We start from the raw sequence: 15,321 nt of genomic DNA on the forward strand, positions 1-15,321 counted from the left end.
TTTTGCATTGCCCCTTCTGTCCTAACAATTTAGAATTTTAATGTTTTTTGTTTTATTTCAGTATAAGTCCGGTTGGGAGTAATATTTATATACTTGTCCCATTATTAATAGGGAAAATGAAATAATCAAGAGGGAGCATAGACCATTAATTTAAAATCGAGTTTTTGATCATATCAATTGTAGAATGATACCTCTGTTACACAATATGTAGAGAATATAATTTATACTGTCAAAATTGTATATTTATTTGCTTTAAAATAAATGTTTGTCCGATGTAAGATAGAGGTGAATGAATGTATAATGTAGCCCATCCCTTGATCTTAGTATTCAGCTGAATTCAAAAAGATGTCTATACTATTTCAACTCGGTATCTGAAGACAATAAAAGGCATCTTATAATTTTAAGAGTTATAGACTGAGATAATTGTCGCGTAATAATGAGTTAAATTTTTAGTTTCTACATCATAAAATCACGATAGGGGTTTTATGTGTATTGTATACATATTGTGTATATTATAATGTTCGATTACACGCGAGACAGAATTATTCTAGGTTCAATGCCAATGTAAATTGCTTTTTTTATTCCTATATATACAAGCAGTATAATATTATCTTTTCCAAAATAATGTATTGCGTACGAATTTATGTGGATGATTGTGTATGAGGATCATGTACGATGCTCTGATAACGAACCAGTAAACATAATATTATGTTATTATATAGTAGGAATAACGTGGGGCAGTCGATACTACGACCTGAACGCATTTTCATCATCATACGATTGCGGTTTTTTTATTCATGTCGTAGCAAATAGAGATAACGTTTCAAACGGTTTTTTTTTTTTTGGTAAGTTTATAGCCAAAAGAAACTTATAAAGGCGTACATAATACATATAGAGTAATATAGAATTACCGTAATATTGTCGAATGGCTTTCAATAAAAAAAAACATAGATTGACTCGAAGCTTAGATTATTTGAAAACACAGAGAAAACATTTTTGTCTCCTGCGCGTTTCTTTTTATCAGTAAAACGACATTATAGCATTGTGATGACGTTTCGTGCACTTAGTTGGTAAACAATATTGTTTTATATATATATATATATAGAGAGAGAGAGAGAGAGAGAGAGAGAATATAGGTTGTATTATTATATTACACGTTAACGATTGGGGATATAATTAAATTATTAGAAAATGTATATTTTATTTCCGTCCACATAAAAGTGAATATCCATCGATAACCCGGACGACATTCTCGGGACAATTTCAAGTGGAATATTATTTCTCTTGTCTTGTTTCTTTAAAGTTGCGTGCACGCATTATTTTATAAAACACTTTTTGGGGGGGGGGAATGTTAAAAAAAGAAGATTTATCAGCAGTGTGTTTTGTACAAAAACTACAAGCCATAAAATATGTTCTCAGAAACAAAATTCAAACGTCATCTTCCGCGCGTCCCAGATCTGTTGTGGAAAATAAAATAATAAAAAGCCGTCCGCCTCCGCCGCCTTTGCAGCACCAAGACCCGTGACGATTTATCGTTTTCTCAACTTTAAACGTTTTTCGGTACGTTATATTGCCATTATCGTCACAGCCGCGCACATCCTCCGGCTTTTTTCTGGAGGTCGTGTATTCTTTTCCGAATTCAAAGTGCTGATCATAACGTTTTTGATTGCGGCCATAACGCATTTATATGGTTCGGTCGCAAAAGCCTTTGCTAAAAGTCGTTTCGAAGTCGTTGTCGCGCGCCGTTATTTTTTTTCAAACATAACCATCCGCCGGGAGAGCGTAACTTTTCTGGATGTTCCCGGTTAGGTCTGCACGCCCGAGTCGACCCGCACACATGCCCGCGCAGTGCCGTTACGCGCGCTTTTGTGTACACACAGGAGCAGCAGCTGTATTCCTCGGTCAAAAGGGTCGTGTAAACGGCGACGGTGTAGAGTGGAAAATATTTCGGTTAGTTATATTCTGCTCCACCCCCCCCCCCCCACGACTATTCATATTTTATTTCCTCGGTCCGATTTCGATATTCGAGTTGGGCGGCACGACCCACACGGCTCTTGCGTCATGCGGACGATGCAATTTATGAAGGTCAAAAAAGATTATTGTACAGAGTACAACAAAAATCTGGCGTTTTTTTTTTTTTATTCCAGAAAAACATGGTTTTTTTTTTGGAAAACGATAATCTTCATGAGCGTACGAGTAATATATAGTGAAGAAAGGCTAGCCGATGAGTTAAACAATGGACCGAGTAAGGTAAGCACGTGGAATTATCGAATACCTACTTTTACAAACTATTAAGGATTAGATCTTTCGAAAGTCATCGGCTATTAAAAAAATGTAATACAGATGGGAGGGTTTAGGGACGATAATCCTTCTTGGTTTAATGGGCTGTGTACTGCGGTAAAATAAATCCTTTTGAAAACACGGTGTGCTTTAATTTTGGATGGTAAACTTATAAAGTATACAGCAGAATAATAGATAAACGATAATGTACCGAAAAGATAAACATAGTTGATTAAAACGCTGATTATTGTAAACTATATTTATATATACAATAGAACTACAATAATTGTTGTTGTTGGTGAGACAATATATTTTATCCGTGCGCACGTTTGTCAAATATCACATATTTCGTTTTGAAGTTTTGAACAATTCCTTCCACACACAAGTATGGCTATACAAGTACAATCAGTTGTGTGCTTGAAGAAATATTGTTAATCAAAGTTTCCAACAGTCAGCCACGGGCGTACACATCTTAATTGAATATTCTTAATTGAAGATGGAACAATATACAAACGAATATGTCGGCAAACCCGGTAAGTCGTTTCGTTTCTTCGTAACATCCACTTTGGTTCACTTCTTTGATTAGCTAAGTTCAACGCAAAAAGTAAATACTTTATACAACACGGCGAGTGTACTACAGTTGCATGCGTGTTTTTTTAAGTACAAGAGCGGTTGTATTGTGTCTTATCAGAGTTCGCAGTCGACGGTAAAGTGCTTCTGGTGGTATGTCCATTATTATATTGCACTTTTATTGAACACGACAAAGCTATATAAAGTTCTTAACGGTTTCGTCGAGAATTGAATACACATTTTAACGATAGTGGTACGACGCTTAATATAAGAACTATGTGCGAAATTCGTTTGATTTATACTTAGATTTTGATTAAAAAAAAAAAAAGAGTAATTTACAAAAAAAAAAAAATAGTTAAAAGAAACTTTTCTCGCGACTTTCCGCCTACAATAATATATTCTTTTTCGCAAGTTTTTTACACAAAAAACCAACTTTGTATTTCTAGTGAATTACAGCGTCTATCTCGATGCATAAATTATATGGCTCGGTCGCTGTTGAAATACATTTTACAACATTGACGTCCGAGTATTCTGCGCCGCAGAAAAGTGCAATACTTCTTCCGCATTCACTTGTAAAAGGTTCCGGCGTCTTCCTTATGTTTGAAGGCCCCTCGAGCAGGTGACGTGAGTCACGAACACGTGTACTCCTATCGAGGGAAGAGTGCTTGAAACACATTTTTAACACACGTCTAAGCCTTGTGCAGTTAAATAAACATACTTATGTACAATATTGGTGTATTATATTCCGTATCGCAAAGATATTTGATGTATAATGTTTTGACAATACGGTTGTGGTGGTACACAGTATTTGAGTATCTTACATAATTTTTATTTATGCGATTGTTTTGTTTGAAATTGTCTGAGCGCGACATGACTGTTATTGAATTAATTTATGACGAATCTTAACTTGTACGATTGGCCGTCTGCTTTACGCTTCGTCGTTCTTTTTCTCTTTCTCCTCTGTACACGTCATACTGTACTACAAATGGTGTTATACAGTGCTTTTCGTTTGTCAACTCCTTAGAATTTCGCATTTGCAAAGACCACTTTTACTTATTTATGGCAATAAACACATAATATTGTGTAGCGCTTTTTTTATGGGAGTTTATTAAAAGGGAATGTGAAATATTTTCCGTGAAATTAGCAGAAAATGCCTATACAAAACGTCCAGTACAGTATTTATTTTCACAGAACAACAAATGCCGAACGACGGAAATATTAAGAAATCTTTTGAAAACGCTTTAAATGTAAACAACGAAAAGTTATGAATTATTTTTCGGGTATAATTCATGCAAGAAACCGGCGAAAGATTTCTTATCGAAGTAAAGTTAAGCCTTTATATTGTTGTAAAATAAAAAAAACGAATATCGCATGGTTCAAAATGAGCCAAACTTATTTTACGAGCGCGTTCACACATTTCGGGTTTTCTACTCTAGGTTCCAACTAATAAAAAAAATATATATATATATATTTAGGGTACGACACAAATCGATCAAAACGCTATAACACGAACCTGAATAAAGACTAAAGGTAAACAAAATATTTGTACAGATATTCGAAAGTTAGATGACAAAAAAAAAAACTAAGTATAATCAACCGAGAAGTTCTTTTCCCGGAAATGTAATGTATATTTTTCGAATTCCAAATCCATACAAATAAAATTCGTCTGTAAAAAAGAGAGAACTAACGTATATATTTTAAGAGTATCTCAATATTGTAATAAGAGTTCAGTTGTACAATTTTAATATATTATATTACCATGGCGGGCCGATACATTATTAGGCAAGTTTAATTGATGACTTCTTTTTGTGTGATTCTCTTACAATAATATTATGAACGTTGATTTTTTTTGTTTGTTCGTACAACACTTTCTTAGGATATAATATTATGTGAATACTAAATTTAAGAAATTCGCAATTGTTTATTTAACCATGTACACCAGACTGGTTACTGTTTTAGTGTCTGTATCAACTTTGTTCAACTTGATATCAAACATGTATTATAATATATACAAATACACTAGTTTGATATAAAGTCAAACGTTGGGCATAAACGGATCAAAGCATTTTGGAGTGGTTTTTCCTAGAACAATAGCTACTATATACAATCGATATTGTTACCTACTTTGGTTGGTTATAGTTGTATTATAATAAATATATTATATTTTTAACCCTCGGTTAAACATTGAATGATGTAACGTTTAAACAATACAATTGGATAACATTTAAACGCCTGTATTAACGTTAAAATACAATTGTTTTCCAAATTTAAGCCCCGGATGTAATATTATTTTATTAAAAAAAAAAAACACATAATTGGCAGTGCTTAAATGGTTTCCGTTGAACTTAATTTGACGAGTGAGTATTCCCGGTAAAACCTTTGGAAAATTGAATTAAATACCTCGGCAGTATGTACCGCTGTTTTGCGTTTAAAGCGTCACTGTTTTTGAATAGGGATTTTAACGCAGGCTTTACAACTTGTTTGGCAAGTTGTAATTATTGTACATAACGTGTACGGACGTGTTATCCTAATTTTATATTAACAGTACTTTTTCTGTGATAAAAAATATCATAAAAAAATGATATTTAACATATTTTAAGTAAAACATATTTCTCTATTGGGACGCAATTTAAAAGACACCATTTAAAATCCAAATAGCACGCAACCGACTTATTTGGTTACCTGTTAAAAACAAAATGATATTTTGAAAATAACGAACGGTATTAATAAAGCCACGGTTGTGGCTGGATCGTTTTGATAGGTGTACAATGGTGTACATTTAACGTCGTGCACTGCCAGAACAACGATACTGTTTCGGAGCACCCCCCAAAAACGATAAATTTAAACTCATGCCCCTCTGCCGGAAAAATAAAAGTGAGCGGATCCCAATAAACGACGGTAATAATTTAATTAGCAAGCCGGTTCGTTTCCACTGTTCGATAGCGTACGATAATAGGTTGCAGCACACCGCGATGGCGTCGACAAGAATCGAAATTGTATTTTATCGCTGCTGTTTTCCGAAATCACCCAACACCGTTTTCCAGTATCATCCCTTCGGCCACAAAACTCACCCCCCCCCCCCAGGTTGGGTTTATACTCTGCGTTCGGAATATAAACCCACAAAAATTCAATACCGTACACTTTGTGCTTTGTTAAAGGTGATGTGAACGCTGCTTTTTATTTTGTGTTTTATAATTTTTATTAAAAACTGTGCCAATTTTGTAAAGGAGTGTTACCTTTTTTTTTTTTTAAAGAAGTAAACAGTTATTATGTATGTAAAATTTGTTAAAATGTATTGTTATTAAATAGAGAAAATTACAAAATATTTTGAGTGTGGTATTACTTACTGCGTTAAGCTATTGTAACTGTCTGCGCCAAAAAACACTCATTAAAGAAGAATAATTTGATTTGTCAAAAAAAAAAGCAAGCAATAATATTAACGATGATAAATTAATTTTAGTTTAAAACCTTGTAAGTATTTAATAAAAAACTCTCTCCTCATTAGGTCAGACAAAGCAAAGTCGTTAATGAATGGGATTGAGATTCGGGTTTTAAAGAAAAAAAACATAGCCAATAGCCAATAAAATGATCGTTAAAAAAGCATAGAACTCTAGTGTCATTATATAGTATTGGTCGGGCAAAATCACTACAGCGTAGAACACATTATTTGGTATTGAAAAATAAGTTTTTCATTTGTGACGTTAATTACCTACCCCGATGAACGATAATATCCTTACAACGACACCCCGGCCTAGTGTTATAGACCCTGGCAAAAATAATTGGGGACAATAATTAGAAATGAACGTGCCTAATTGGTAACGTACTCCGCGCGAAGGCTAATCCTCGTTTGGACAGAATGGGAAATGTACATAAAATATCTAATTTTTACGTTTCGCTCTTTTCGCGTACGTTCTTTATGACAATTTTGACTTAAAGGCGATTCCGAGAAGGTATTGTTTTGTTTGATGGCAGTAAAAGCAAAGACTCTTGGAATAAGAACACATATGGCGTTCAGAATTTAATGGAAATATTGTGTTGTTAGTATATTAATATGATTCGCGACACAACAATAAAATATGAATATTATTTTCTCTTCAAAAAGGCTCGGGTCGGTATACGGGTGATTCATTAAGGATTAGGCACTCATTTCTTCTTAAAATAATTGAAATTTTCTCTTTGGATACACTTAGTTTATGTCATCTTACAAACTTAAACAATATTCGAATTGTTATCTATTTTCCAGAGCTCATTTAGTTACGAGGACGTTATACCCATTAAAATTAATCGTAAAAACGTGTTCATGGAAATGTGTGTACATCAAAGCGAAATGGTCATAGAAAAAAAGTGTTGACGCCGTTAAAAAGAGAAGAACTTTAACTAGGTTCTCTCGTCGGTTTTTTTTTTTTGAATACTTAAATTTTACCTTAAATACAAAAACAGTAAAAAAAAACTTCAGCATTATAATATAAATTGTAAACGATGGGTTAATAGTATAAAAAAAAGCCGATGAAAGAACCTAGATAAAGTTCTCATTATTTTATAATTGTAAAAAAAACGGTCTGCGGTTATTATTTAGTAATAATAGAAAATATGCGTAGCTATGTTAAGATATATATATATATATATTTTTTTTTTACAAAAAACAATCTATATAAAAATATGACGTACAGTAAGTTTTTTTTCTAAATATACTACAAAGTTTGAATGTTTTGAAAAGAAAGCCACCCATTGGTAACACATCTATGTGTAAAGTTAAGTTATTTTGTTAAGTTGTTTATTTTATGTTCTATTCTAGTTACGTTTTAGTCTGCGTGGGGGTTACCAGAGATACTGGTCGTGTGCATACGTTTAATTAGGGGATTTGAGTTTAAATTGAATTTTAAGTGGAATCTGAAGTAATATGATTTGGCAATTTCGGTAACGGTATCTATTTGTAAGTATTTATGTAAATTAATGTTATTTATGTACCAAGGGGCATTTTCAATCATTCGTAGTGATATATTTTGGAACGCCTGTATTGGTCTTATTGTTGAAGTTTTAGCTGGTCCCCATATTTGAATTCCATAAGCTCATATTGGTCGTATTATTATATAAATCAATTCTCGGTCGGATAAGTCAATTATTGGTACTTTCTTTGAAAGTAATTACTGTCAAAGATACTAAAGTTTAAAAATCAGTATTCAAAACCGATTATTATTGACCAATCAACATTTCTAGCAAATTATTTTTAATTTAAATAGTTAATTAAACATATATACGTGTTACCGTTTAAGTTTTAAAAGTAAATAGAGATCTAAAAAATACTAAAAAGGGTAAATATTTAGTATGTTTTTTTTTGTTAATTTTGTAAAATTACATAAACAAAAATGTTTACAAAAAAAAAAAAATTACACCATTGCCATTATTTTATGGAAAAATTTGTGTACTATCCATAGTGAATCGCCGTGTCATCGTTGTCGGATAGAAACCCAATGGAAATAATGTACAACGTACACGTTGTTATTAGAAATTAAAAACATGTTCTCGTGGCTTTGCCCGCTTCCTGTTACCATCTGCAATACTTAGGCTGAGTATATATATAATATATTTGTTTACCGCACTAAACGCGTTTGGGTCTCTCTTGAAGGCGGTTGGCGGTCGGCCCGCAACACACCAGCAACCAGCGCCTGTGCTTTAAACAACGCGGTCCGGCGTCCAATGTTAAATTCAGTTGCCCTTCTCGGATTCGCCGCCGACGCTGCATGTTTAATTAAGTACTCTCATTGGATTACAGACACTAAGCACCGTACATTTACGGTTTATTTTAATTAAAAAAAAAAAAAACTGACGGCGAGTGAAGAACTACAAAACACTCGAGTCCCTCCCCGGGGTTTCGCTCGTTTAGTAACGGTAATTCGATTTGAGAAAACAAAAACTATATATAGTGTATATACTATGTTAACAACAGCACGGTAGACGTGTTGGTCGCTAAACTCCGTTGAAACCGCGGGCGAGCATTATAATAAAACATGTCAATTCTCAATTATTTCGATATGAATGCGGCGATAATGTCGGTATTAGCTATTGCGAACCGAGTGGTTGTAAAAAAATAATTAATCGTCGCTGTCAGATTAGATGAGACGACTCGTGATAACCGCGAGTATGGCTGACAAATTTACAGGAATAGCGCTGAACCCGATTTGGATAGGATCGAAAATACAATACACATTTTGTGCAAACATTATAATACACAAAATATTATGGTATATTATAAGAGCGGCCATAGAGCGTGTCATAACCCTAAACGGGCCGGTTTGAGATTGTAAATCATACACTCGAAGCGGCCGGTTAACATTGCCGGTGGAGTGTATCTGTGCCAGTAGTTTAGGCGGTTGCCGTGCATGCGTGGCGCCACAAAAACAATAACCCAGTTTTAAATTAAATAAACCTAGTGTCATCTATTACCGGTGGATTATGCGCAAACGACTGAAATCCTACTTAAAACGCCGAAAAGAGGTTGAGTTTTCCAAAACAATGACATTCAATAGAAATATTATATAATATAATTGTATAAAAAAGCGAGATAATATATTATACACTGCATAAAAAATAAGTTATATCCCAACAAGAATACTTTGCAAACTCAGTGTAAAATTTCGCCAAGTAAGAATAAAACTATACGTTAGAAAAGTTGTGAAATCAATTTAGGGTCTAAGTAATATATCATACATAATTTTATTTGATTAAATACTTGTTTTCACGCAGAACCGAAAAAAATTGACTTAGTTTAGCGGTAAATCATCTGAGAAGGAAGCGTTGTAGGATATTATGAAATATATAGGTACTTTTTTTTTTTAGATACTTTCTAATTTTACCTTCTAAATTTCCACTTCTTCTAGTCAAAAGGTGTTAGGAATTTTGGAATTTATTTGTTTTCAAACTATAAATCTACTAGACGCTATCTTAATAGCCATAAATCTAAACAATGGAAATACTAGAAAATCACTTTTGTGTATTTTCATTTTTGGCATGAAACACAAACAATTTTGGAAGTGCTAATTTCACATCCAAACTGCCCTATAAATTTTTACCTAAGCACAAACGGCATTTTTACTTTTATATTTTAATATTCTTTCCAATTCATTTATTGTTCTAGAAACTATGTGACATTTAAACACGAACATAATACTATATATTATATCCTTTCAGACAAAATTGAAATTGTCGAATAGTTAAAATTACCGTGACCTAATATTATTTCCTTCAACTTGATATTTATTATCTTTGTAAATTGTTGTTATATTAAACTTCACTAATTAAATAACTGTTACATTGATATCTTTTAAGTTGTAACTGTAAATTCATAAAGTTTTATCTGTTCGTATTGAAACTGTCTGTACATTATATCAGGTAAATTGTTGAACTGTTTGCTTTAAAATTAAAGTAATATTGTAAGTTGATTATTTGAACAGAAGTGGATAAGGAATGAAATCTGGGACGGTTATCATTTGCAGTCATAAGTTTTCCTCACTTCACGTTAGTTAATAAAAATTAGTTCACTATGAACTCATTTCAGTTATTACAAAATTGTCATTAGGCCAAAATGACCAAAAAAAAAATAAGGAGTCAATAATACCCACTTTCAATCCTCTGTTTTAGAATAATTTAATTGGTGATACAGATAAGTCAATTTTTTTTTCAAAAACTCAAAAAATCATAGAAATAAAATAAAATATTATGAGTATAAAACGTATTAAAAGTGCACTAACAATACCATCGTTATTTTTATTATACTTAGAGCATTATTAATTATACTTATAATCCAATCAGGATTTTGAGTGGTCTCTTTTTTATTGAATAAAAGATTTTCAAAAAAATATTTTTCATTTAATTTTCCACGCACTGATTATGAAAATAATATTTTGTATAGAACAATGTAATTTTCAAGTATTTTGCAACCATTAGTACTTAGAGCTATAATGAAATTAAATACAACTCAAAATAATTCACTGCGTATTGGAAAAAATAATTTATATTTATTAGTAAAGCGTATAATTGAGTTTGTGTTCAAATAGAAATGAACCACGTTCTACTTATGCAATTCTACTTATGTAGTAATCAGAATGTGCGTAAGACATATTGAAGAGGAGAACACACAATGGGCTTACAAACAGTGGAAACATATTAAAAACTTGACGGACATGTCATGTGTAGTAAAACTTTTCTAGTATACTACGTTTTAAAGAACAAATATTTCAAAATGTACGGAAAGACTAAAAGAGAAATGAATTATTGTTCTTTTCACTATTAGTCGACGGCGCGGCGGTATACAGTTAACAAACTATCTCGTTAAGTTATAGACCAGCTTTACATTTTTGGACATTCTATACAATTTTAGTATAACAACGACAAAAATGTATTCAAAAAGAAAAATTTCAAAATTACAATTACTTTTCTAGAAATATATTATATATTGTCATAATATTATTATTGTTGAATTGATCATACTATTAGTGATGGGAATCGGAAAATCCGGATTTTCACAAAAAAACGCTATTTAAGCTACTTAAAAATCATATAAGTGTTAAATAATTTTACAATATAAAGCTCTATATCTAAGTAACATTTTTTTGATAAATATGTGAAAATAAAACAAAACACCAAAGAGATAAACTGCTTTTGAATTTCGGATTTGTTGAAATCCGAAAGCATTTTATAGACAAAGTTCAGAGTTTTTTTTTTAAAATTTTATCAACAAATTTTACTTAGGTACACATCTTTATATTGTAATAGTATTTAACAATTATATGATTTTCAAATGACTTAAAAAGAGTTTTTTTGAAAAAACCGGATTTTCGGATTCCCATCACTACATGCTATATACCCGCGGTCTTGACGATCGACCGTTATTGTATAAAGTATAATATATATTTTTAGATATAGTATAAGGTCATCTGACGACCGCTGCGGTCGCTTATGATATTGTTGTTAAAACGCGTCCCTTTATCGCGCTCATACATTGACCACGTTGAAAGAGTCCTCTAAAAAACAGTTTGGGACTTGTTAATCACAATGGACCTTCGGTGCGAGTACAAGGAAAACACATTTGGACGGACTTCCACCCCCGTGCAGTGTCATCTTCGATCACAACGATTTCTACTGGATTCTAGCCAAAAGATATGGTCGCACACGTGTCCGCCCTTTCTTGCTCTCTGTCTGAGACTAGCTTTTTTCACTCGCGGTCCTGTGGCGTCGACTCATCAATCGATCTTGATTACTTAGTGCCCATTTCGTTTGTAAATACACAAAAATACAGGGACAAAGTTAACGGATGCGTGCGCCATCCTTGGTCAACGGCGGTGTGTATATAAAGCCGTACAGCGCTATATATTGTTTTCGGTCGGACCGAACGGGTGTAATTTATAGTTACTGGTCGAGCAGGGCCGACGACACTTGCCGAATACTATGGCACGAAAATAAAATCAAAAGTAATTCGATTAAAACGCCGTTTCAACGGTGTATCCCTTGCAAGAGTAATAAAAAAAAAGGGGGAGAGAAAAAACAGTTTTTTCTTAAGTAAACACATTTTATGTTCGTACCACGCGAGAAAATTCAATAAGCTAGAAGTATTTTTTTTCGCATTAACAAAAAGTCATAACGTCGTGAGACTTTCTCTAGAAGTCCAATAATCGCACGGTATATATATAGATAATTTATGCGCTAATATGCCCAAGAATCTAAGTTTAAAAATCGTCTAGACAAATGCTGAAATTTAAATTTCGACTGACATTATAATTGCGTACACACTTAAAACGATTAATCGTAAGTACTCTAATGTTAAGTTTAAACTCGACTCTGGCCGGTTCATGTTTATTGTTATTTCAATAAAATTAGATTACAGCTATGACCGTGAATAAAATAACATCTTTTGTCGTACTTTCACAAGAATACCAGAAGAGCCAGTGGTATACTTTTACAGTTTTTTTTATGCAACTTTTGACAAAACGAAATTATTAAAATGATGAAAACTGTCAACGAGGTACTTTTGTGTATATCCTGTCGAATTCACAAACAAATTTGCTGGTACTTGGACAACTGTCAAAAATCATTCTTTCGAAATACATAATGACAAAATTAAAATTATGACAGACGGTGAAAACTTTTCGTTTTATAAAGCAATAAGAGAAAACATATTTATTTTAAGAATATTGTAAAGTAGTAAGAATGGTTCTTCATTTAATAACAAAGTAAAATTATAAGAGTTTAAATGGAATTTATTATTTAGTTAAACGGAAAACAAATTCTGTTATTTATAATTTAATCTTCTTATTTGTCGGGTTAAAAACAATAGTTGTCGTCTTTTGTTTTTAATTAATAAAAGTAATATAATTACTAAATTATAAGAAGCGGATTCTTAAATAAAGAATTATATTTTTAGTTTACCTCGATTTTACAAACTATTTAAACTAAAAATTACTGTAAATTTAATCTAAAATTTTATCTTTAAAAAATTATTTCAGTAGCAATATAAAATAAAATGCACAATATATTTGTATGATAAGTAAAAATGTATGTTTGACGACTACATTAATTCAATATTAGTGTTATTGACTTTATTATACATTGTACTATCCCCATTAAATACATATATGAAATGAAAGTTGGAATATAGCGCTATATTAGTTTAATAGATCAATATCAACAGAAGATACTATTTTAATGTAATCAATTTCAACAAGGTTTAAGTTTTCTAAACAAAGTTTTCCTCAGATTGTTTACAGTCATTGATCAATTTAAGGTTTGGACAAAAGTTCTAATAATGTACATGACATTTTGCTACTGTACGTTAGCCGTTCGATGTAACTGTAATATTGTTTTAGCCTTTTACTTAAAGATATTACTGTCAATTAGTCACAACAAGTTCCTCTAGTCAGACATCGAACAATGGACTTGACATTTTAATAACTGAATTTGAAACGAACAAAGAGTTTAATGGTAAGTAATATCAAACGTTTATGGAAATAGACATGATATTAAATTTTGTATTATAAGCAAAACGGCATTTTCTTTTCTGTATTTTATCATATAGTTGATTATGATCAAATAAAAACTTAAATTGACAATTTTCAATATTATAATATTTTGAATAAAGTATTTTCTATATTGATGTAGCAAGCTGCAAATGTAATTGCTATTTCCTCTTAATAGGGTAATAAATTGTATTTGCTTTTGTTAAGACTAAGTAGTTACACAAACTTTTTACACATTTTTCATCAAAGACATAAAAACATTTTGTGCCTTCTGGCTTTTAGGTATTACAAAAAAAAAAAAACCATCGGCTTACATTTTTAATTATACCACTTTGCTAGAGCGTTATTAATTACTATAAGGTGTCTTTAATAATTACGCATTTATAATTAGAGAGGAAACCTTTTTTTTTTTTTTTGTCATTCGCGTTTTAGTAGTTTTAGTTTAACAGCATATTTATAATGTGTGGCAATTACAATTATTATTCCGGGGGAAACGTAACCGTTGTTTTTAGATCTAACTCGATTGAAGCGAGAAATAAAAACCGATACTCAGACGAGTGTATCTTCTTAAAAGCTTTACGGTTGCACAACAAATTGTACTTGGAGTATACATTCATTTGGGGATTTATAAGGTATTTTATGATAACGAAATGTCGGTGACTTTAAACCGAACGAGTCGTATGAAAATTAACGGCCCCCGATACGGAAGACGGGCGACCGAATGAACGGATTAAGAAGATTGTTAGCGACGCAAATGAGGCGTTCGGCGAGATTGTCTTTGATAAATTACTATTGTCAAAAAGCAGTTGTTTTCCTTGTGGGCGCGGCGGTTCTTGTATCCGTTTAGACATTTCCCGCTGTTTGCACGCCAAAGCAACAGCTGCGGGCTGACCGTGATAACAAGTTTTTTGCAGATTTTTTTTTTTTAAACCGTTCCTCTCGGAATCGCAGTTGTATTTTTTTCGTATTGACTATAGCGAATGTTGTGTGTCGGCAGTGTAAAAAAAAAAAACCTACCCGGTAATCTAGGAAAGGCCATTTGCAGCGGTGAAGTTTTTAATGTGTGTGTGTTCGCCGCCCTTCATTTGGGTAAGCCAAATGGATTTTGTGGAAAATTCGTCGGATCACGCGCAGCTGACGCCAATCCACATAATATAAATAGAAGTTTACGCGTTAAAGTCGACCCGAAAAGTTTAGGTTTTACCTTGTCGGTGTCGAATGAATGCCATTCCGGACACAGCGCAAAAGCTGATGACTAATTTCGTTTTGGAAATCACGGTTGTACAAAAATGTGGTCAGCGTCCGCCGTTCACAAACGCACTACCGAGTAACCTCCGCAAAACCTTCAACCAGAGGGTTTAAAGGCCGGCCTTTGCTTTTGCTGTGTCGTTGGGTTTAATCCGCTTAGAACCGTGATAAAAAGCGTTTGCAAAAGCTAGAAAAACGCGACGAGGTGTTTTTA

At 32.6% G+C, this 15,321-nt stretch overlaps 1 protein-coding gene across 2 annotated transcripts in view; it reads right to left on the reverse strand.

Moving 5' to 3' along the window:
• LOC126835644 (uncharacterized) overlaps window positions 1–15,321 on the reverse strand; it is a 103,307-nt gene that overhangs the window by 66,040 nt on the left and 21,946 nt on the right. The window lies entirely within an intron of this gene.

This window comes from Adelges cooleyi, unplaced genomic scaffold, assembly GCF_023614345.1.
Source record: "Adelges cooleyi isolate 19-005CV unplaced genomic scaffold, UGA_ACOO_1.1 ACOO_flye_CR_arks_rails_tigmint_CR_PRNA_23, whole genome shotgun sequence".
Lineage (NCBI taxonomy): Eukaryota > Metazoa > Arthropoda > Insecta > Hemiptera > Adelgidae > Adelges > Adelges cooleyi.